Here is a 23395-nt window from a genome sequence, read left to right on the forward strand (position 1 = left end):
CATCTTGATAGGAGACTTGTTCACACTTTGTGTACACTCTCTCACTGTAGTACACCGCCTCACTGCTGTACACGCTGGGGACGCAACGCACGCAAGTGGACGCAACGTTTTGTTTTTGAGATCGATCGCAGTTAAAAATTTCGATCGCAGTTACAAATTTCGATCGCAGTTTAAAATTTCGAAAAATTCCCTAATTTTTTTTAGCGTTGCCAGACATTTTCGACCAAAAAGGGCATTTTATTTTATTTTTCCCGAAAAAGGGCGAAATTCTTTTTTTCTCCGAAAATAGCAAAATAATTTTTTTGCGCGCAAAAAAGCCGTTTTATGTGAAAAAATATTTTTTTATTTTTTCACATAAAAATCCGATGTGCAGTGATCAGATATGCTTAGTATGTGACTAAGAGTTTGGCCTAAGATGATGCATGTGTATTTGTTTGACAAGCTTTGGTTCACCATCTACTTTGGTCTTAGGGCCGAAGTACATGTATCTAGATTTGTTTAATCTTTGACTTTTAAAATTTTTCTATTAAAAAAGCCATCTATCAGGGGCCAGAAGCCATCTTTCAAGAGCCAGAAGCCATGTTTCAGGAGCCATAAACCATCTCTCAACGGCCAGAAGCCATCTCTCAGGAGCAAGTAGCCATCTCTCAGGAGCCAGTAGCCATCTCTCAGGAGCCAGAAGCCATCTCTCAGGAGCCAGAAGCCATCTCTCAGGAGCCAGAAGCCATCTCTCAGGAGCCAGAAGCCATCTCTCAGGAGCCAGAAGCCATCTCTCAGGAGCCAGAGGCCATCTTTCAGGAGCCAGAAGCCATCTCTCAGGAGCCAGAAGTCATCTCTCAGGAGCCAGAAGCCATCTCTCAGGAGCCAGAAGCCATCTCTCAGGAGCTAGAAGCCATCTCTCAGGAGCCAGAAGCCATCTCTCAGGAGCCAGAAGCCATCTCTCAGGAGCCAGAAGCCATCTCTCAGGAGCCAGAAGCCATCTCTCAGGAGCCAGAAGCCATCTCTCAGGAGCCAGAAGCCATCTCTCAGGAGCCAGAAGCCATCTCTCAGGAGCCAGAAGCCATCTCTCAGGAGCCAGAAGCCATCTCTCAGGAGCCAGAAGCCATCTCTCAGGAGCCAGAAGCCATCTCTCAGGAGCCAGAAGCCATCTCTCAGGAGCCAGAAGCCATCTCTCAGGAGCTCTTGAGGAAGTTTAGTCATTCAAACTCCTGGGTCTCACTGTTAGCCATGATATTTTTGGGTAAACACCATTTCAAAGTTGTGCCCCAAACCCCATAGCCTCCTGGGCATCCTCCGTCGTGCGAAGTCCTTCCTTGGCACACCTGAACTTCTATCCACCTACAAGGCCTTAATGCGCAGCTTGATGGAGTACTGATCTCCCCTCTGGGCTGGCTCACCTGTCTCACATCTTGCTCAGCTTGACGTCGTGGAAACAAAGGCCTTCGAGATCATTGGAATCTCCCGTGCTGAAGATGGGTCCATGCACCTATCACCTCTCCATTGCAGAGAGGTCAGTGGTTTGTCTCACTGTCTTCTACTGCCTCCTTTGTGGTCTTGCATCCTCTACTCTTTCTGTTCTGTTTTATCCCCAAGGTTCCAGCAGGATGCACACAGTCCACCGTTATCTCCATTCTGCTCGTGTCCACTCATTCATTGCTTTTTTCCCCCCGCTTGGAGAACCAATTTCCACATTCTCTCCAAACTCATTCTTCCCTACAGGTCTTTAAGATGGCTGCTCACCCCAATCTCAAATCATCCCCAATCCAAAACCATGATATTTTCGACCCCCGTTAACCTCTATCCCCACCCCAAACACTTCTCATTCGAAATTTGCATTTTTCCCTTCTGGAGTGTTTCCTTCTGTGTCCATCTTGCCCACCCCATGCATCCTCCCCACACCCATTGTTTTGTCCAAGTCTCTCTCTCTGTTTTGTCCTTCAACAGGTCCAAGTCACCTGTTGGTGTCCTCCCTCTCTGTACTGTTCCTTTTGTCCTGGTACATCCAGAACCATTCAGTAGTCTCCCTCTTCCTCAAGCCTCACTCTGTGTACCAAAAAAACTTCACGCATCCACGGATGGATTCCTTTCCCCAGCAGGTGTACTGGACATTTGCTAACAAAAGGTTCCGAAAGCCTATGTTGGCGGACTCATCCTGTGGTTGACAGTGAAGCAGCTGATACTGCTTTAATCGAGTGGGTGATTCTGTGTTTTTCACAGACAAACTGAGCCAGATTTGGTATTTGATTTTCATACACAAGCATGTAACACAGATATCCATCCTCCTGTTCAGTATCCTGATAATTTTTCATTTGAAATTTCCCTGCTTGTACCATCATCATGTACAGGATTCTGAGGTCATAAAAAGAGGTGGAGGGGTGGAGTAGGTGTCAATATGTAGGTGGAGAAGGTGGAGTAGGCATCAATAGGTAGGTGGAGTAGGTATCAATAGGTAGGTGGAGTAGGTGTCAATAGGTCGGTGGAGTAGGTGTCAATAGGTCGGTGGAGTAGGTGTCAATAGGTAGGTCGAGTAGGTGTCAATAGGTAGGTGGAGTAGGCATCAATAGGTAGGTGGAGTAGGTGTTAAGAGGTAGGTGGAGTATGTGTCAGGTGGAGTAGGCATCAATAGGTAGGTGGAGTAGGTGTCAATAGGTAGGTGGAGTAGACGTCAATAGGTAGGTGGAGTAGGTGTCAATAGGTAAGTGGAGTAGGTGTCAATAGGTAGGTGGAGTAGGTGTCAATAGGTAGGTGGAGTAGGTGTCAATAGGTAGGTGGAGTAGGTGTCAATAGGTATGTGGAGTAGGTGTCAATAGGTAGGTGGAGTAGGTGTCAATAGGTAGGTGGAGTAGGTGTCAATAGGTAGGTGGAGTAGGTGGAGTAGGTGTCAATAGGTCGGTGGAGTAGGTGTCAATAGGTAGGTGGAGTAGGTGTCAATAGGTAGGTGGAGTAGGTGTCAGGTGGAGTAGGTGTCAATAGGTAGGTGGAGTAGGTGTCAATAGGTAGGTGGAGTAGATGTCAATAGGTAGGTGGAGTAGGTGTCAATAGGTAAGTGGAGTAGGTGTCAATAGGTAGGTGGAGTAGGTGTCAATAGGTATGTGGAGTAGGTGTCAATAGGTAGGTGGAGTAGGTGTCAATAGGTAGGTGGAGTAGGTGTCAATAGGTAGGTGGAGTAGGTGTCAATAGGTATGTGGAGTAGGTGTCAATAGGTAGGTGGAGTAGGTGTCAATAGGTAGGTGGAGTAGGTGTCAATAGGTAGGTGGAGTAGGTGTCAATTTTGCCAAAGCTTTCCTGCCTGGTCCATTAGGGTCATACTCAGGTGCCAAAATGAATCTGAAGGAAATCCTAACATGAGGAGTGTCTATATTATGTGTTTTTTTATGGGGAATTCAAATATGAGTTTATTTTTTGGATAGGATAACTCTAACCTCCATCAATTTGTATTTCTAAATTGCCAATTTTACCCTTTCGAACCCCTTTATAGGATATTAAAAGATATAAGGGAAATCATTCATATTGACACCAGTGGTCCATATCTCCTTCGTAAGTGAAGTAGATCGCGCGAGATCTTGGCGGCATCGGCACGGTTTTTCGAAGCTGCCCACGCTCTCACGCTTTCGAAGTTAAGTAATTGTTCACAATTGTATTTTTGTCAAAACTGTATTATCTTTCGGTGTGTACCTATAGTGTGTCCCTAGGAAGATTCTCGGTGTTAATCTTTCATACCTGTATAAAAAAATCGTAGGTTATTTCGTGCCGCGTTTTTTGAGGCCTAGTACCGTGTCCTACCCTGAGGCTTCGTTTTTCTCTCAGCGGTCCGTCGATTGTGCTCCAATTACTTTCGTTCTCTCAGTTTTTCCCAATCTTTTCACCCCATACGTCCTTGTTTAAAATCTCAATGCAAAAAAAAAACAACCCAAAAAACATTTCCTTCTTTGTTCTCATTCGTTGTTCTTATTCGTTTATTCGTTGTTCGTTCGTTCTTCGACCACGTGTTTCACCCCCATTTTCCCAGATAGTTTTCACTGTTAAATTTTAAAATGTTTAAACTTTCCCCTGAAGTCATCTGTCGTATATTATAACACCTTTTCTTCTTCTTTAAAAGGGTGCTTTCGACTTGCTCACCAAATCTATTCGTTCCAAAAAAAAATTCCATCTCTTACAGTTCCTCTTTCATACATTCCCGAAACTCACCTGCACTCCACTCCCCCCACCCCCCCCCCCCCCCCCACTCCAGCGTCCTTAAACGTATTTTTGACTCGAAGGTCACAAGAAACTCATTTTGCAATAAATGTTTGTTTCCCATTAATCGTACACTTTCTAAAATCCAATCTCACCCCTCCCCTCCAAATCTTCCCCATCACCCCTCCCCTCCAAATCGCCCCCTTGCCCCTCCCCTCCAAATCTTCCCCATCACCCATCCCTTTCAAATCTCCCCCCTTGCCCCTTCCCTCCTAAACTCCCCCCACACCCCTTCCCTCCTAAACTCACCCTTAACCCCTCCCCTCATAAACTCCCCCCTCACCCCTCCCCTTCAAATCTCCCCACCCTCATTTCTTCTCCATTTCCCCCCTCTCACCCCTCCTCCTCATAGCGTCCTCCCCGCTTCTTCCCCCTTCCAACTCTCACCTCCATCTCCCCCAACCTTCTGCCTCGCTCTTCCACCTCCTCAAATAATACCTTACTGTGCCTCACCCAATCACCATCAAACATTTTGTCCGCCCCATCCTTCCCTTTCTCCGAGCTATTCTGAAATCTCTGACACACTGTCATCAGCTCTGCCTACCTCTTCCTCCTCTTCCACGTCTTACCCTACCCCTCCCCCCCCCTGTTCTGCATCCAATGCTCCCCCTTCCTCTTCATTAACGGTATGGACCACAAACATCCGGGGCCTTCGCTCAAACTTGACTGATCTCTCCACACAGGTTGCTTCTGACAAACCAGACTTGATCGGCTTAACAGAAACTTTCCTCCTTCATGATGTCTCTGATTCCTTAGTATCTCTCCCGGGTTACTCCCTACTCCGGTATGATAGACCTGAGCCTCGTCCTCGAGGTGGAGTTGCTATCTTTATCAAAAACTCTCTTCCTCACTCGCCCTGCACTGCCCTCTCTCCACCTCACCCCCATGAATACCTCTGGCTACGACTTCCCCTTTGCTCCCACCTTTTGTTCATATGTGTGTTGTACCGTCCACCAAACAGTGATGACTCCATCTACATCTCACTGTCTGATAATATGGACCAACTTCTATCGACTCATTCCAAATCTGTCTTCCTCATATGTGGTGATTTCAATTGTCACCATGCCAGTTGGCTGGGTGTGGGTACCTCTCTCACCAGCCATGGCTCCGCAGCAAAGGACTTCTGCGACTCACTGGGATTGACACAATCTGTCAATTTCCCGACCCGGATCTCAGTCAACGGAGCATCTTCTCTTCTGGACTTGGTTATGACTAACTTCCCTGCAAATGGCTGCTGCTCTTCTTCTGCTCCAATCGGCTCGTCTGATCATGTGCTTGTTAAAGTGGACATCTCTCTGACCATTCTCAGAGAGCCTCCTCAGCGTCGACGAGTCTGGCATTTCACTCAGGCCAACTGGCACGGTCTTCAAGCAGCCATAAATCATCTGGACTGGTCTCCCATCTCCACCGCCTCTGACATCAACTCATCCTGGGAATTCTTCCAAAGTAAATTGCGCTCTCTCATGCACAGATTTATCCCATCTCGTCTTCGGTTGTCATACCCTTCCTCCCGTCCATGGTACATGGAATCTTGTGAGGAGGCTGTTGCCCAGAAACAACTTGCCTTCGCCTCCTGGAAAGCAAATCCAACGGAAGGAAATCTCATTTCCTTTCGCAAAGCCCGAAACCAGTGTGTGTCCACCGTCAGGGGAGCCAGGAAACAATATCTCTCCGTTCTCAAGAACGAACTCTCAAATCTATCTCCCTCTTCCAAATCCTGGTGGTGTCTGGTCAAATCTGTTTCTGGTGTGTGTTCCCCCTCCATCCCCTCCCTTGCCTCAAACGGCTACACAGCTGACTCCGCACGAGAAAAAGCTGAATGCCTCAACTCTGCGTTTGCCTCTAAATCTTGTGTCCCAAACCCATCCCTCTCTGTACCGACCATACCCAGTCGTACCCAGCTGCTCCTGGACTCTGTGTCCTTTCCTCCTGACAAGGTGGAAAAGTTTCTGTCAACCCTCGATTCTGATTCTGCAACTGGACCTGACGGCATCAGACCACGGGTCCTAAAATCCTGTTCCTCCACTCTTTCACTCCCTCTCTCTGTTCTCTTCACCCTCTCCTTTGCTCAAGGTCATCAGCCATATGCTTGGAAATCAGCCAACATCACCGCTTTACACAAAAAAGGTGCAAAAACAGATCCTAGCAACTACAGACCAATCAGCCTTCTCCCAATTATCAGCAAAGTCATGGAATCCATCATTGCTTTGGATATGAAATCTTTCCTCTTCTCCAATGGCTTGATCTCTGATCATCAATTTGGTTTCAGACCAGGTCCCTCTACTCTGGACATGCTGCTTCTGCTGTCTCAACAATGGATGGAGGTCCTCAATGCCAAACAGGAAATCATAGCTGTCTCCCTTGACATATCACGTGCCTTCGATACGTTCTGGCACCCTGCTCTGCTCACCAAACTCTCCTCCTATGGTATCCATGGAAATCTCCACGCATGGCTGGCGGACTTCCTCTCAAGTCGTAGTGAACGTGTGGCCCTGAATTGGTTTCTCTCATCTCCTCTTCCTGTTCAGGCTGGAGTTCCCCAAGGTAGTGTTCTGGGCCCTGTGCTTTTCCTGGTCTTCATCAATGATCTCTCTGACTCTCTTGAAAATCCTCTCTATCTCTTTGCTGATGACTCCATTCTCTGCTGCTCCATTCCTCATCCCTCAGATCGGCAGTCTGCAGCCTCATCACTCTCTACAGACCTGGACAAAATCACAGACTGGTCAAACAAGTGGAACATGTCTTTCAATCCTGACAAATCTCACACTCTTACGATGTCTCCCGGAAAAGACCGACTGGACAACCCTCCCATCCACTTTCTGAATAATCCTCTCCAAAAAGTTCTGTCACTCAAGCTTTTGGGTCTCACGATCTGCCATGATCTTTCCTGGGAAAACCACATGTCAAATCAGGCCCCAAAAGCCAGTCACCGACTGGGCATCCTCCATCGTGAGAAGTCCTTCCTTGGCACACCTGAGCTCCTCACTTCATACAAGGCTTTCATCCGCAGCTCAATGGAATACTGCTCTCCCCTCTGGCTTGGTGCTCCTGCCTCACACCTAGCTCGTCTTCACGCTGTTGAAACCAAAGCGTTCAGAATCATTGGAATCTACCATGATGAAGCTAACTCAAAGGGCCTTTCAGTTACTCACCGCAGGCAGGTTGGTGGTCTTTCCGTCTTCTACCGACTCCTCTCCGGCCTTGCTCCTCCAGCTCTCTCTGGGCTCTGTTCCCCAAATACTCCTACAGGTCGCACAAGATCTGCCTGCAACCCTCTTATGGGTAAACTGCCAAAAATCAAGACTCTCTGCTCACCTTCACTCCTTCATTCCTCTTTTTTCCCACCTCTGGCCCAAACTCCCTCACTCTCTTCAATCCCACTCCTCTCTCCAGGTCTTTAAAACAGCTGTTCACCACCATCTCTTATCTTCCCCCATCCAAAACCTTGATCTTTTCTACCCCCGCTAATTTCACCCCAAATCCACTTTTTTGAAATACCAACTTCTTTCCTGGAAGTCCTTGTCCTTGTGTTTTATACTTCTCCCCGCCCCCTCCTTCCCACGCCTCCTCCCCCCAAGCGCTCTCCCTCCCACAGATCTCCCGATGTCCCTGCTCTCAAATGTTGTGTTTGTGTGCTTCGCCTTCTCTCCCCATCTTGTCTTCCGCTCCCCTTTTTATATACTTTGTTTGTCTGTTTTATTTGTTTGTGTGATATATGTTAGCTCTTCCACAAGCCTTGATTCTGTATACAAAAAAAAAGAAGAAAAAAAAGTAAATGTCCTCATTGAATTGAAAAGGAGTTGTGTGCCATTCGCCAATTACCATCCAATGTAGAATTCCCTCATTTGGCAATTGTGGGCGAATGACCATGGTTCGCGATTAACCAGCCAATTGCATTTCCGGCCCATTTCATGCGAATTTCATTAGGCCAAACAAATGACATCAGATGCCCTTGCTGAACATCTCTGTGAATATAAAGTGTACACACCATGTGCCATTGGCAATGCTCAGCCTCTACATGCTCGTCTTCCGACGGGTACACACTTTCCTCATGGCTTTTCCTATGAATTATTTAGGCTTTCAGGGAATGATGTTATTGCTTTTACATTTGCTTCATCTGAGAGTTTGCACACGAGATGCTTTACTTTTTTTTTTTCTTAATTACTCAAACTATTGAATTTTTCACTCCGTCGAACTGACACGTCTTTTATCTTTTTTTTTTCTCCAATTTAATGCATATTTCTATCATCGTTTGAAAGAGAGAGATTGTTTCGAACAAATGATCCGTCAACTTATTGCATTGGTCAGGCCGGTTGGACACCAGAAGAAGTTTTCACTGTTACACATGTTTAGCCGGTAAGCAAGAAAAACGACTGATGTCATTCATGTACAATGAAGTCTTTCAAAAGGCTGGTGGAAGGGATACACATTAGTCAGGTTCACTATGTCAATAAATTATATTTCGTTCAAAATCATGGTAGATTAGCAAACCTATACATTTTTGGAAAGGTTATAGCATAAGGAAACTAAAAATCAATGTTTACATTTGGAGAGATACCTGTATGGCGGCCGTTTTGGATTTTCAAAATGGCCACTGTAAAATACATATTTTGTTCTATTTCTGCCTCTAATTACCCTAAAAACTTTTTAAAATATACTAAACCTATATTTTCAGGGACAAGGAATCCAATGAAAGTATCAAATTAGTGCTATGGGGAATGGTAAGACACGAATCAAAGGTTTTGAATTGCAAAATACTGTCTTTATATTCGCGATAAGTTGCATAATCAAATACATGTTATCATTTTGTACAGGCAGTTAATAACATCAAAATGTGTCACAATAATTCATATCACCAAACATACACAGGCAGTCAGCAAAATCATATATACACATGCGGTCAGTATAACTTCACATCTACACAGGCAGTCAATGACAAAATATACACAGGCAGTCAATGGCATCAAACATACACGATTACAGAATATGCCATTTAGAGTTCGTCATCACTGTCCTGTGTGTCGTATCCGACAATATAGTCCGCATCGTTTTCACAGTCCGTTCCACACAAGCAAAGGTCGGTCAAATTGATTGGCAAATCGAATTGGTCGAATGGTCGATCGAATCGAATCGAATCGATCGAATTGGTCGAATGGTCGAATGGTCGATCGAAGCGATTGGTCGAATGGTCGAATTGGTCGAATGGAATTGGTCGATTGGTCGAATTGGTCGAATTGGTCGAATGGAATTGGTCGAATTGGTCGAATTGGTCGAATTGGTCGAATCGAATTGGTCGGAATTAGCAAATGTAAACATTGATTTTCAGATTTTCCATGTAATAACGTTTCCAAAAATGTATAGGTTTGCTAATCTACCATGATTTTGAACGAAAAAACATAGTGAACCTGACTACATAATTAGGATTTGGAATGTCTCTTGTATAATACATTTTTAAGGATGAACAGCTGGAAAGCTTAATTGTCATGACACCATTATATTCAAAATAATTTTATGACGAAGTGAATCATATAATAAAAATAAGAAGAAAAAGAAAAAGGAGAAGAAGAAGAAGAAGAAGAAGTAGAAGAGGAAGAAGAAGAAGAAAAAGAAGAAGTAGAAGAAGAAGAAGAAGAAGAAAAGGACATAATGTCATAACCCCTGTGGTTTTAGTAATTTTGCTGTACAGAGTTAAAGGCCATCAGTCGGCCATCTTTGGTCAGATTACAAAATAAAATCTTCTTCATATGTATATACTCTCACGTGTTGTCTTTGTGCCAAGTTTGAACAAAATCGGTCCATGCATGCCGAGAAATAGTTGGGGACACGTTTAACCCTTTGAGTACGGATGACGTCCAGTGCGGCAACCCGCAAAAAAGTTTTGTGTACGGATGACGTTACTACACGTCATCGACTACACCTATAAATAGATCGTCAGTACGTGGTTGCATTCCCGTACCAAAACGCCAAATTAATCCCATACCGGGGGTATTTTTTATCAAAAAAAAATCCCGTACTCAAAGCGTTAAGTAATAAAATGTCCGCCAGTCGGCCATCTTGGATCTGATCTCGAAAGAAAATGACCTACATATATATGTAAGGCATCATTCCTTATCTGGGTGCCAAGTTTGAACATCTGTAAAAGCATGTCCAAAAAATGGTTGAGGATGTGTTCAATATCGGGTATTTTATAACTAAAATGGCCGCCAGTCTTCCGGTCGGCCATATTTGATTGCATCACGAGGCAAAATGATGCTCATAAGTATACCATCATGTATTGTCTTTGTGCTACGTATGAACAAAATCGGTCAATACATCTCCGAGATATGGTTGTGGATGCACAGACGGTGGACGGACAGACGGACAGATGGACGAGACCCAATCCATAAGCGCTCGTTTCGGGCTAAGTCCAACGGGGGCTAATAATACTTCGGTTTATTCATATAAAACACCAAATAAGGCAGTCCGAAGATTGAAATTCGCGTGATTTACATTGTAAAATATAAAATAAGTGTTCAATAAAATAACAGTAAAATAACAATAAAATTACAAAAATTACATTTGCATTGCATCAACATAAAAACAAAATAAAAACAATACCATTTTAAAAAATGTTTATTAATTTAATATTTATATTTAATGTTTTTTTAATGAGAATGGGTAGGAAGGAGAAAAAAGGAAAGGTGGGGGGTTTGTTTGGAATGAGGTGGAAAAAAGAAAGAAAAGAAACCAGGCAGAAGATGAGAGCGAGAGAGAAAGAGAGGGAAAATAAAAATATGAAATAAATAATTAAAAGGGAGTACACAGTAAAGGCCAAGCAGTGAGGACTTGGGACATTCCAGAATTTGTGGGTTCAATTCTGGCTTAAGCCAGGAGTATTAAGGCTTTGGATTCTAAGTGTCCATAAACTGAGCTAGTATCAGGAGAACTACTATGTCGCTATCAGATTGCTCCCAAAAACCCAGCTGGCTTCAGGGAATGAGTAATCTGCCTGCTCCACCTGGTCTGGTCTAAATGTGGTACACCAGTCCACACTTTGTGGTTGACTCTTAATGCCCTCAGGGAAAACTGGGACACGAGCATCACATGCTGCCCATAAAAAGGCAGTGCCACCAAAATATACAACTAGCTATGAAAAGATATTGGGTTGGGAAGGGATAAAAACATTTTGCCAATTTTGGATACAAAATATGTCAATGGACTCATGGGAAACAAATTATTACTCCTGTTTGAATCCAATTGCGGCCTTCAAATTGTATAAATCCAAGAACAAAATTATTTTGGCCTACAGGTGCTGAGATACAAAATAGTTACTCAAACCCTGGTATTTTCGTCGTACATTAGCATAGAAATGGCACCAAGGGGACCTTTGAATGGCCAATCTGCCCTCTCATATGTGCCATATGTGTTTAGCTGAGCAGAGCTGGCCCAGTCAATGATTGAAGCAACAAAATCTCCAGGGCAGAGCATGTGGCCAATGCTACCTACACACCTGGTCCAGGAGTGTAATTCCATAAATGTAGTGTAAATACAGCATGTGAGAAAAAAATTTATATTGCAATCTCATTACGTGTCTATATAATAAGGGTAGGTAAGCCTAATGTTGCATAGCATTTAAAAAAAAATTAAAGGTAAAATGTGCAACAATTACATTTAAGAAAATGCTTGAAGTGTTGAATTACGTTTACGTTTTTGAAGTGTACCAACACATTATGCCAAAAATTAGGATGTTTTCGTTACTAAACATTGTTGAACAAGTACAAAAAGTTTTAATTCAAACAAAAGCCGCATCGATGTTACACAATGCCTAGATGCAGCTGTGCCTATAACGTCGATGTTATAGGCACAGGACATTCCTATTGATTCGATTACTTGATGTTATTTTTGTGCAAAGTGAAAATATATCTCGGCAATTTCCCGTGTGTGGCGACGAATTTTTAATATATCTCGGCATTTTCCCATCTGTTATTTCAGGCGGTGTATAACTGACCATGCCGCGATTTAAAAAAATATATATCTCGGCAATTTCCCGTGTGTGGCGACACGTGAACGAAGCTATGCTCCTCTCTCCACATTATTGTGACGACGTATAAATTAAATATTTCATCGTGACGATTGTCATCAAATGGACGAATTTTTAATATATCTCGGCATTTTCCCGTCTGTTATTTCAGGCGGTGTATGACTGACCATGCCGCGATTTAAACAAAATATATATATCTCGGCATTTTCCCGTCTGTTATTTCAGGCGGTGTATGACTGACCATGCCGCGATTTAAACAAAATATATATATCTCGGCATTTTCCCGTCTCTTATTTCGGGCGGTGTATGACTGACCATGCCACGATTTAAAAAAAAAATATCTCAATGGACTTGAAGTTACAGGCCTTTGAGAATTCATTTCGTTCTATAAAGGGCAACTTTCATCGGATTTTCTTCCCGTTTTTTTTCAACCGAGTCTAAAACTATGTTAGCGACTGTGAAAAATGAAATGATATATCGAATTTGATTTGAAATAAAACTGTGTGAGAGAGGAAGACACCACAGGCCTACAAAACAGGCCTCAAAGCTATGCGAGTTAATAAAATGGTGGATATTTGTTTATATGAAGCCTCTCCCAAAATGGGTGGAGCTTTGAGGTTTTGTCTTCTCTGCAAGAACAAGAAGAACAAGAAGAAGAAGAACAAGAAGAACAACAACAACAGCAGAGGGCACTCTATTAGCAGCGTCTGTGACACGGCTAAAAAGATGGATATTGATTAGGTACAGTATTTTCGGTACAGTTTGTTGTTGTCATTTTAATTTCCCCATTAAACAACATCAGAAAAACAAGAACAACAAGAACGGCACTCAGTAGAGAGAATACCTCCGCCTGGTTGGCCATATCACTCAATGGTGAAGAATCACTTAAAAAATTCTACTAGCTGAATCCGGATCTGGATCTTCACCAAAATTGAATCGATTCTTCCTTGTCACACACACAACCTGTCCAACACGTTTCGTCCAAATCCATCCATAACTTTTTGAGATATCCTGCTATGTATCCTTTTTGGCCCTATCTCCCAATGTTGAAGAATCACTTGAAAAATTAAATAATCCTCTTATCCGAATCCATATTCAGATCTTTATCAAAATCGAATCGATTCTTCCTTGTCACACACACAACCTGTCCAACACGTTTCGTCCAAATCCATCCATAACTTTTTGAGATATCCTGCTAAGTATCCTTTTTGGCCCTATCTCCCAATGTTGAAGAATCACTTGAAAAATTAAATAATCCTCTTATCCGAATCCATATTCAGATCTTTATCAAAATCGAATCGATTCTTCCTTGTCACACACACAACCTGTCCAACACGTTTCGTCCAAATCCATCCATAACTTTTTGAGATATCCTGCTATGTATCCTTTTTGGCCTGATCTCCCAATGGTGAAGAATCACTTGAAAAATTAAATAATTCTCTTATCCGAATCCATATTCAGATCTTTATCAAAATCAAATCGATTCTTCCTTGTCAGACACGCAACCGGTCCACCAGGTTTCGTCCAAATCCGTCCACAACTTTTTGAGATATCCTGCTATGTATCGTTTTGGCCCGATCTCACAATGGTGAAGAATCACTTTAAAAATTAAATAATTATCATATCCGAATCCATATTCAGATCTTTATCAAAATCGAATCGAATCGTCCTTGTCAGACACCCAACCTCTCCAGCAAGTTTTGTCCAAATCTGTCCACAACGTTTGGAGATATCCTGCTATGTATCGTTTTTGGCCCTATCTCCCAATGATGAAGAATCACTTTAAAAATTCTAGTAGCCGGATCCGAATCCGGATCTTCACCAAAATCTAATCATTTCGTCCTTGTCACACACTGCACAATTTAATATTGTCACACAATAATTGTCCTTGTCGCACAATTTAAAATTATTGTTATCGCCATTTTTCCTCTTTATCGACAGTTAAAAAAAAATATATTTTATTGACATTTTTTCCCTTTATTGACAGTTTTTTTTTTTTTTTCTAATTATAATTTTTTTAAACGACATTTCTTCTGTTAATCAAACAACTCAACAGACGGTTAATGAATCTTGATTTTTTTGGGGGGATACAAGATCGAGGCTCGTGTAAGAGCCAACATTAATCACAAAAAGACAAACTGACACATAAAACATAAGATAAAGGGAGCGGGAAGCCTCCGAGCTTCTATATACTCAAATAACATTGATCTAGTATATGTATATATGTACATAGCATAGATTTTGGCAGGATCTGCAGCTGCAGGTAACTTATGTGTGGATCATGTGGGTGTAGTACATGCATGATGGGCCGAATGGCCTCCTACTATATCCTTGTTTATATCCAGAACGGCCTCCTACTGTTTGATTGGGAGCTCTCTCACCTGGATTCGAATCTCGAGCGAGCTACAAACTGTCATCCTGGTGTTTCACTTGCAGAGCGACAATAAACATTTGCCGTTCCTCAGATGGACATATAGCCATGCGTCCTGTCTGCTAGCATTAGTTGGTGGACGTTAATTGAGATCCCACGATGTGTTCCCCAAAGAGTCGGCGTTATCATCGGTACCCTGAATAAATTACCCATTGTTCTGGACAAATCACATTCAGTCGAATGTCAGGCCTGGCCAACCGGTTCGTGAAAGCACCAAAACCGTTACCACGTGGGAATACTTGGGACCGTCAGCGAAGTAGTGTAGTAGTTGTAGTTGTAAGCGAGATGACTAAACCATAGATCGGGTGGTTAAAATTTATCAGGTGGCAAAATGTACAATCTTCAAACTTGACATGACATCACCATCATGGTTCGTTCTCATAAGGAAATTTTTCAATGAAACAGCTGCTTCGTGCGATGTTGCATAATCATGGTGAGTGATTCATTCGTTACATCTATGACATCAAATTTCAGCGAGTGTGGATTAAAGACCTCTCCTTATGTCCTATTTATGTCGGATAGGGGGAGGTTTTTTACCTGTTGTAGGGTTTGTTTCTACAATTTTGTAGATTTTTTTTATTTTTTAGAAATTTAGAGATGTAGAAAAATACAATTTTGTAGAATTTTTTGTATTTTTTAGAAATTTAGAGATGTAGAAAAATACAATTTTGTAGAATTTTTTAGAAATTTAGAGATGTAGAAAAATACAATTTTGTAGAATTTTTTGTATTTTTTAGAAATTTAGAGATGTAGAAAAATACAATTTTGTATAATTTTTTATTTTTTAGAAATTTAGAGATGTAGAAAAATACAATTTTGTATAATTTTTTAGTTTTTAGAAATTCAGAGATGTAGAAAAATACTATTTTGTATAATTTTTTATTTTTTAGAAATTTAGAGATGTAGAAAAATACAATTTTGTATAATTTTTAGTTTTTTAGAAATTCAGAGATGTAGAAAAATACTATTTTGTATAATTTTTTATTTTTTAGAAATTCAGAGATGTAGAAAAATACAATTTTGTAGAATTTTTTGTATTTTTTAGAAATTTAGAGATGTAGAAAAATACAATTTTGTAGAATTTTTTAGAAATTTAGAGATGTAGAAAAATACAATTTTGTAGAATTTTTTGTATTTTTTAGAAATTTAGAGATGTAGAAAAATACAATTTTGTATAATTTTTTATTTTTTAGAAATTTAGAGATGTAGAAAAATACAATTTTGTATAATTTTTTAGTTTTTAGAAATTCAGAGATGTAGAAAAATACTATTTTGTATAATTTTTTATTTTTTAGAAATTTAGAGATGTAGAAAAATACAATTTTGTATAATTTTTAGTTTTTTAGAAATTCAGAGATGTAGAAAAATACTATTTTGTATAATTTTTTATTTTTTAGAAATTCAGAGATGTAGAAAAATACTATTTTGTATAATTTTTTCATTTTTTTGAAATTTAGAGATGTAGAAAAATACAATTTTGTATAATTTTTTGTATTTTTTAGAAATTTAGAGATGTAGAAAAATACAATTTTGTATAATTTTTTGTATTTTTTTGAAATTTAGAGATGTAGAAAAATACAATTTTGTAAAAACAAATTTTTTTTTTTTTTTGAAATTTAGAGATGTTGTAGAAAAATACAATTTTGTAGAATTTTTTTATTTTTTAGAAATTTAGAGATGGAGAAAAATACAATTTTGTAGAAAAATTCCAAATATTGGTATCCCAGAGTTTCTCAGACCCCTAAGAGTATGAAACCACCATTTAGGTTTTCTTTAATTTCGCCATTCTTACCAATTCCCGAGCTGTATCTCGGAGCCGGCTGAGACTTTCGGAATGAAAAGTTGCATCAATAATAACAGGAATAAAAAGTATGCAGGTTTGACATACTTTTTGACCTTGACCTTTTTTTAAGGTTATGACCTAGGTATAGACATTTTAGCATTTTCCACCATAACTCGACGAAGGTTTGTCCGATCAGAACGAAATTGCCCTCTCTAGATAGCCTAGAGCAATACATATTTATGCTCAATTTACATCATACCCCTCCGGGTTAAAGGTCAAGGTCAAATGGCGGTCTGAAAAAAATAAAACGCGGTTTTTGTCATGTCTCAATTTTGCCAATGCAGAATCTCAAAGACAGCTTGGCTTTCCAAGATGTTTTTGCATCGTAATAGTCTACCTGCACTGAGGTTGTGCACCTGATATCTGCTTGGTGTGCTTGACCTAATTTTTTCAGAATTAACTTCAAACACTTTTTTGATCATAACTTGAATAATTTTTCTCCGATTTTCATGATGAGTTCTATGGATAGATTGTAGATGGAGACACATTTTCTTTGTTCACACTTCAACCCTAAATGTTGAAGGTCAAGGTCATATGGCATCCAAAACTAATATGGCCATCATTGGATTGTGGGTGCCAGGGATGCTTAGCCTTGGCTACCGGTTATATCTAGTTTTGTCTGGTGACACCAAAGTTTGGGCTGACAAGATAGCTTTAAGTTAAGTGTATGGTACTCGGCTTCGAACAACCTCACTGGGTTTGAATCCCGATCCAGCTATAAACCATCACCCTGGTGCTTCTGATACAGAAGCGATGTATCAGTGTGTGTGTCATCCATTGGATTGACGTAAAGCTGGAAGACCTGTCTGCCAGAACTGGTGGTTGGTGGACATCAAATATATATTTGAGTCTTTGGCAGATGCTCTTTCCTGACAATCCTCCAGCAAGTTACAAATTGATACTGCCACCTTCAGTCGAACGTTAGGCCTGGCCAGCATGAACCCCATAAGGTGGGACTGATTGGAGCTGTTGAAAGAAGCAGCAATCTTCCTCTTTTAACAGCCAAATTAGGAGGTGCTTCCAACTCAACAACCCCTATTGTTTTGATGACGTCACAATCAATAGAAAAGCAATAATTGAGCCAGCTAGCTGGCCTATACAATGTGGTGAGGGCTGATATCTGATTATGTAATAGCAAACACGGCATAAGTGGACGTAAAAAACAATGTACGCATCTGCTGCCTTCATGCCGACCACGTCGGGAGGGAAGGCTGGGAAGGCAGCTGCCATTTTCTTTGACAAATCAGGTTTCAAAGCAATACCAGTGAATAATGCCGAGCAAACATCAAACTGTGTCTCATTACATAGACATAAAATAAACATTAATCGCCTTTCATCATTTTGTCCGGGGGCGACCGAAGCTGAACAAAAGCCAAACGGGGTAATGCTGCCTCAAAATGGACAGAGGAGTTTGATGATCCAGAAAAACAGATTTAATGAAGGTTGGTGCGATACAGCTTCACACATTTGAAAACTATTTCACGCTTTTATTTCTTGCACGACATGACGAGTCTAACTTTCATGTGCAAATAATAGCTTTGGAACAAATTATGCAATGAAGTTGTTATTGTTGTTGTTGTTGTTGTTGCTGTTTTTGTGATGAAGCAAAAAAGTGTGAAGCCAACATTAAACAGGGGGTTAAGCAATTGGTTCATATTTGTCCGTCTCTCCGACTGTCCACAAACGTCAGTTTAATGAGAGCGGAACAACTTCATTTAAATTGAATGTTTTATTTGGAACACAAATCGGAAAATGAATATGTAGTTTAACTGTACTTTGACTCTGAATTAGTCCTGATCGCACATGGGCAGAAAGGAGTGAAATATTATTTATATATATATATATATATATATACATACAGTCATGTGAAAAAGTAAGTACACCCCATGTAAAGTTTTGACTTTTTCAACATATTTCAACATACAGCGATTTGATCTTCATTTCAACAATATTGACAGATAAAGGTGATATAATATAACAAATATCATGAAACATTTACATTTTGTAGTCCATTGTATAATTTAAATAAACATATATGCAAATTTCGCATGTGGAAAAAGTAAGTACACCCCTACATGTATCACTACTTCAAATACCTAAAATTAGAATCAGGTGCACCAGCTCAGGTGCAAAACATTAGAGCATCTTTAGAGAGGATCTTGGAGGAACCTGTCTTATTTAAACCTCAGACATTTCGTTTGGTTTGCTCTTTGTTGTTGAAGTGTGTGGCGTCACCATGCCGAGATCAAAAGAGGTCTCTGAGGCCTTCAGAAAGAAACAGATGCCTACGAGTCTGGGAAGGGATTTAAAAAGATCTCCAAACAATTTGAAATCAATCATTCGACTCCGGAAGATCATCTACAAGTGGAGAAGATTCCAAACAACTGCCAACTTGTTCAGGCCAGGCCGCCCAAGCAAGTTCAGCCCGAGAGCAGACCGCAAGATGCTGAAAGAAGTCTCTAAGAACCCCAGAATGTCATCACAGGACCTACAGGTTGCTCTTTCCACTGTTGATATCAAAGTGCACAAGTCTACCATTAGAAAGAGGCTGCACAAATTTGATCTACATGGGAGGTGTGCCAGGAGGAAACCTTTGCTGTCCAGAAAGAACATCAGGGCAAGACTAAAGTTTGCCAATGAACACCTTGGCAAAGACCAGCACTTCTGGAACACTGTGCTCTGGACAGATGAGTCAAAGGTAGAGCTATTTGGCCACAGCACCAGAAGACATGTTTGGTGAAAACCAAAGACAGCATTTGACCACAAGAACCTGATACCAACTGTAAAGCATGGTGGTGGAAATATTGTGGTTTGGGACAGCTTTGCTGCATCAGGGCCTGGGCAGCTCACCATCATAGAATCCACTATGAATTCTTCATTGTACCAGAGTGTGCTTGAGGATAATGTGAGGCCATCTGTCGGAAAGTTGAAGCTCAACCGAAGGTAGACCTTGCAACATGACAATGACCCGAAACATACCAGTAAATCCACCAAGGAATGGCTGAAAAGAAAGAAATGGAGGGTTCTGGAATGGCCAAGTCAAAGCCTGGATCTAAATCCCATCGAGATGTTGTGGGGGGATTTGAAACGAGCTGTGCATGCAAGAAACCCCTCAAACATCGCACAGCTGAAAGAATTCTGCATGGAGGAGTGGGAAAAAATTTCTCCCAGTCAATGTCAGAGACTGATAGACAGTTATAAGAAACGCCTACTTGAGGTTGTTTCTGCCAAAGGGGGCAATACCACCTATTGGAGCCAAGGGTGTACTTACTTTTTCCACATGCAAAATTTGCATTTATGTTTATTTAAATTATACAATGGGCTACAAAATGTAAATGTTTCATGATATTTGTTATATTATATCACATTTATCTATCAATATTGTTGAAATGAAGATCAAATAGCTGTATGTTGAAATATGTTGAAAAAGTCAAAACTTTACATGGGGAATACTTACTTTGTCACGTGACTGTATATATATTGTTGCGAATATGGAATTTGGCCTCCATATCCGCTTGTAAATATTCCCCTATTTTCTCCAATACTCCCCAACTTTCCCCAATCCCCCATTCCCTAGTCCCATTGCATGTAAATAACAATCAGTAGAGCCGACCTTCCCCTTATTCCCCCATTAAATGTCGTGCCCAGGTCCACCGCACCACACGTAGACAACTTTCGGACATCTTCCTAGTTATTCTTATTCTATGTCAGTTAAGGCCTCGTCTCCATTAATTATGACTCTTCGTTGCACCAGAATGTGATTATATGGCATCAGTAGTGAGTTTAGGACCTTTCCCATACCTCCTTCCATCTTCTTCCCCAACAATTACAACAACAACAGAGGAGATGGCGGCGGAGCGGGGGAGGATGCGTCCTCACACCGGCTCGATTAGCTCCAGACCATGCGCTCCACGGGGTTACCACGAAGGGGCTCCTTGTCAGCTCCTCGTCAAGGGCGGAGCCTGGTAAACCCCCCCCCGCACGCACCCAATGAGAAGCAACGTGCCGATTCCACGAGGCGGAGCTAACGAGCCGAGGGCGTGTCACTCCCCGCCGGATATACGCGGCCACGCGCCGGATGTGACGAGAGATGCGCACCCAGCTTGGAGAAGGAAAGCCACCTGCGAGCGCTGAGTCAGATGCGCCTCAGCTTGGAGAAAGAACGTCGCCTTCCGAGCGCTGTGACCTCCCTGCATCTCTGGACCGGACCGAGTCGATTCTGCCTTGAGCCAAGAGTGCACCTTGAGCCATCGACTGCCTGCCTTTCCTTGCCATCAATCCCCGTGTGAGTCAGCATTTTGTCCCGTTTATCTGTCGTCTGTTGGGGATAATATAAGATTGTGTCTAAGTGCTTGTCTTTCTATGCTGTCCCTCTTGTAGTTGTAATCTAACCTTCCGCCTTAATATAACCTCCTCCGGAGGTCTTGAGAACTGAACCCCTGGTGTCGTATTGTGTTATTGTAATCCAGCCGGGTGTCTTCTTTTTCTTATTGAGCCAGCATCGCGCGACTTCGTCAACGTCGAGTATAGTCGGGTAATTTGTGCGGACACGACGGCCATTCCGCTCGGCCCACTTTAACATCAAAGTCGTGTCTGTAACAATTGGTGTCGGGAGTGAGATTCGAGGCCCGACCAAATTTTGAAAAAAAAAAAACGAATAGAGGAAAAAAAAAATTTGGTCAAAATTTGGAGCGGCCGAAATTTGTTTTGTTTTACGAAACTCGAATTTTGCAAGTCGCGCTATGGCGGATCAAGACGGCTGGGGTCCGGTAGGGGAGAGTGAAGCAGGGTCGGTCCAGGACCAAATTGAGGGACATGAGGAGAGTGAAGCAGTGAGGGCGGCAGGTTCGCAAAATAGCGCCGTCACGCACGAAGTAGCGGGCGCGCAAAATGGCGCGCTCGCTCACGTGGTTGAAGGGTCCCAAAATAGCGGCGCCGCGGAGGGCGAGCCTGCGGTGGCGGCTGGGGACGCTGGGCAAACCGGGTTTGACCTCAGATTATTCTTGACCCAACTGAATGCAAAAATGGATAGGATGGAGGGCCAAATGAGGGTTGATAGTGGGCGATTAGAGGGCCAAATGGGGGTAATGGGAAACCAAATGGGGGTAATGAGGGACGAAGCGAGGGGTACCGGTGAGAAGTTAGACAATAATTTTGAGGAGTTAGACAAGAAAATTGGGAAGTTAGACAATAATTTTGAGGGGTTAGACAACGGGATAAAAGAAGTGAAAAATGGGTTAATGGGGGTAGAAAATAGAATGGCTGCCCAGGAGAATCAGATAGAGGGAGTGAAAAATAGGTTAGAGGGGTTAGAAAACAGTATGGAAGGCAAATTGAGGGACATGAGGGACCAAGCGGAAAGGGAAGTTAAACAAATGGAGCAGCAGATAGAGGGGGTCAGAATGGGGGTAGAAACCAAACTGGATGCTCACAGGGAGGAAATGGAGCAGATGAGGGTGGCATCTGGGCAGGAGATGCAAGTGATGGGAGAGGAGATCAGAAGAGGAGTGAGTGAGGAGGTCGGAGGAGTGCGCGAGGAGGTGAGGCACTGTAAGGAGCGCATGGAGAAAGAGGTGAGAAAGGGGACTGTAAAATTGCAAGGTGGTATAGAGGAGTTGACGCTGGGAGTAGAACAACTGACGGTGGGACAGACGGAGTTAGTGGAGCAGGTTCAAAGGAACACTGCGGTATTAGGAGGTTTAAAGGCGACACAAAAAGAAATTAAAAACGACTTGATAGCGACACAGAGGCAATGTCAGATGGTACGTGAGGGACTGACAACGAGGTTGGACGAGGTGGTAGAGGTAATGGAGACGAAGGACCGGCAGGTGAGGACGCACATGGAAACGGTCAAGGTAGCCTTGGAGGACGAGCTTGAGGAGACGTACCGGGGAATAAAAGAGGTGAAGCACAAATTAGAAGAAGTGGAAGAAGGGATGAGCGAAATTAAGAAGCGACGGAGAGGGGATAAGAAGGAGATAAAAGAGGAGATAAAAGAATTGGTCCAGAGTCTGTGTTCGGATCGTGATGATGTGCTCATTAACCGGATGAGGGATTCGCAGGTGATGGAGGAGAAGCGAAGAGGAAGAAGACCTGGTGTAAGTGGTGACCAATATGGTCGTGCGTATGATGCGCCAGGGGATTTAAGAAGCTTGGGGGTCGAGATAGACCCGGGTGTTCGTGAGAGGCCGTGGGTGAAGTGTGCGACAGGTCTGGTGTGCGAAAGAGGAGGTGTGCGAGACAGTCCGACTCTGGGGTGTGTGAGGAAAAAGTGCGTGCCAAGGAGTGAGTGTGCTGGCGAGAGTGAGTCGGTCGTAGCGTGTGTGCGAGGGAGCACATGGGAGCGCGGTGTGGTGAGTGTTACAGAGGGTGTGACGGGAGAGTGTGCGCAGGAGTGTGCGCGAGAAAGGTGTGTGACGGACAGGTGCATGAGGAAAGAGTGCGCTGTCAGAAGTAAGGAAGAGTGTCCACCTGTGGTGAGTGTTACAGAGGGTGTAACGGGAGAGTGTGCGCGAGAAAGGTGTGTGACGGACAGGTGCATGGGGAAAGAGTGTGCTGTCAAGAGTAAGGGTGAGTGCGTTGTCAGGAATGGAGGTGAGAGTAGTGAGAGTGACAAGGAGAGTGAGTTAGTGGTGACAGGTGAGCGAGGATGTACACCTGGGATGGAAGGATGCACACCTGGAATGGTAGAGCGTGAGTGGGAATGCACGCTGGAGTTGGTGGTGAGGCACATGGTTGGGTGTGCGAATGAGGGCACACCTGTGATTGTCACAGAGGAGGTGACAGAGGAGGGGGCGCGAAGCGGTGTATTGGTGAGGTGTGCGACCAACGAATGTGTGCCAAAGTGTTCGGTGGTCAGGTGTGT

Source organism: Myxine glutinosa, chromosome 7, assembly GCF_964187855.1.
Source record: "Myxine glutinosa chromosome 7, kmMyxGlut1.1, whole genome shotgun sequence".
Lineage (NCBI taxonomy): Eukaryota > Metazoa > Chordata > Myxini > Myxiniformes > Myxinidae > Myxine > Myxine glutinosa.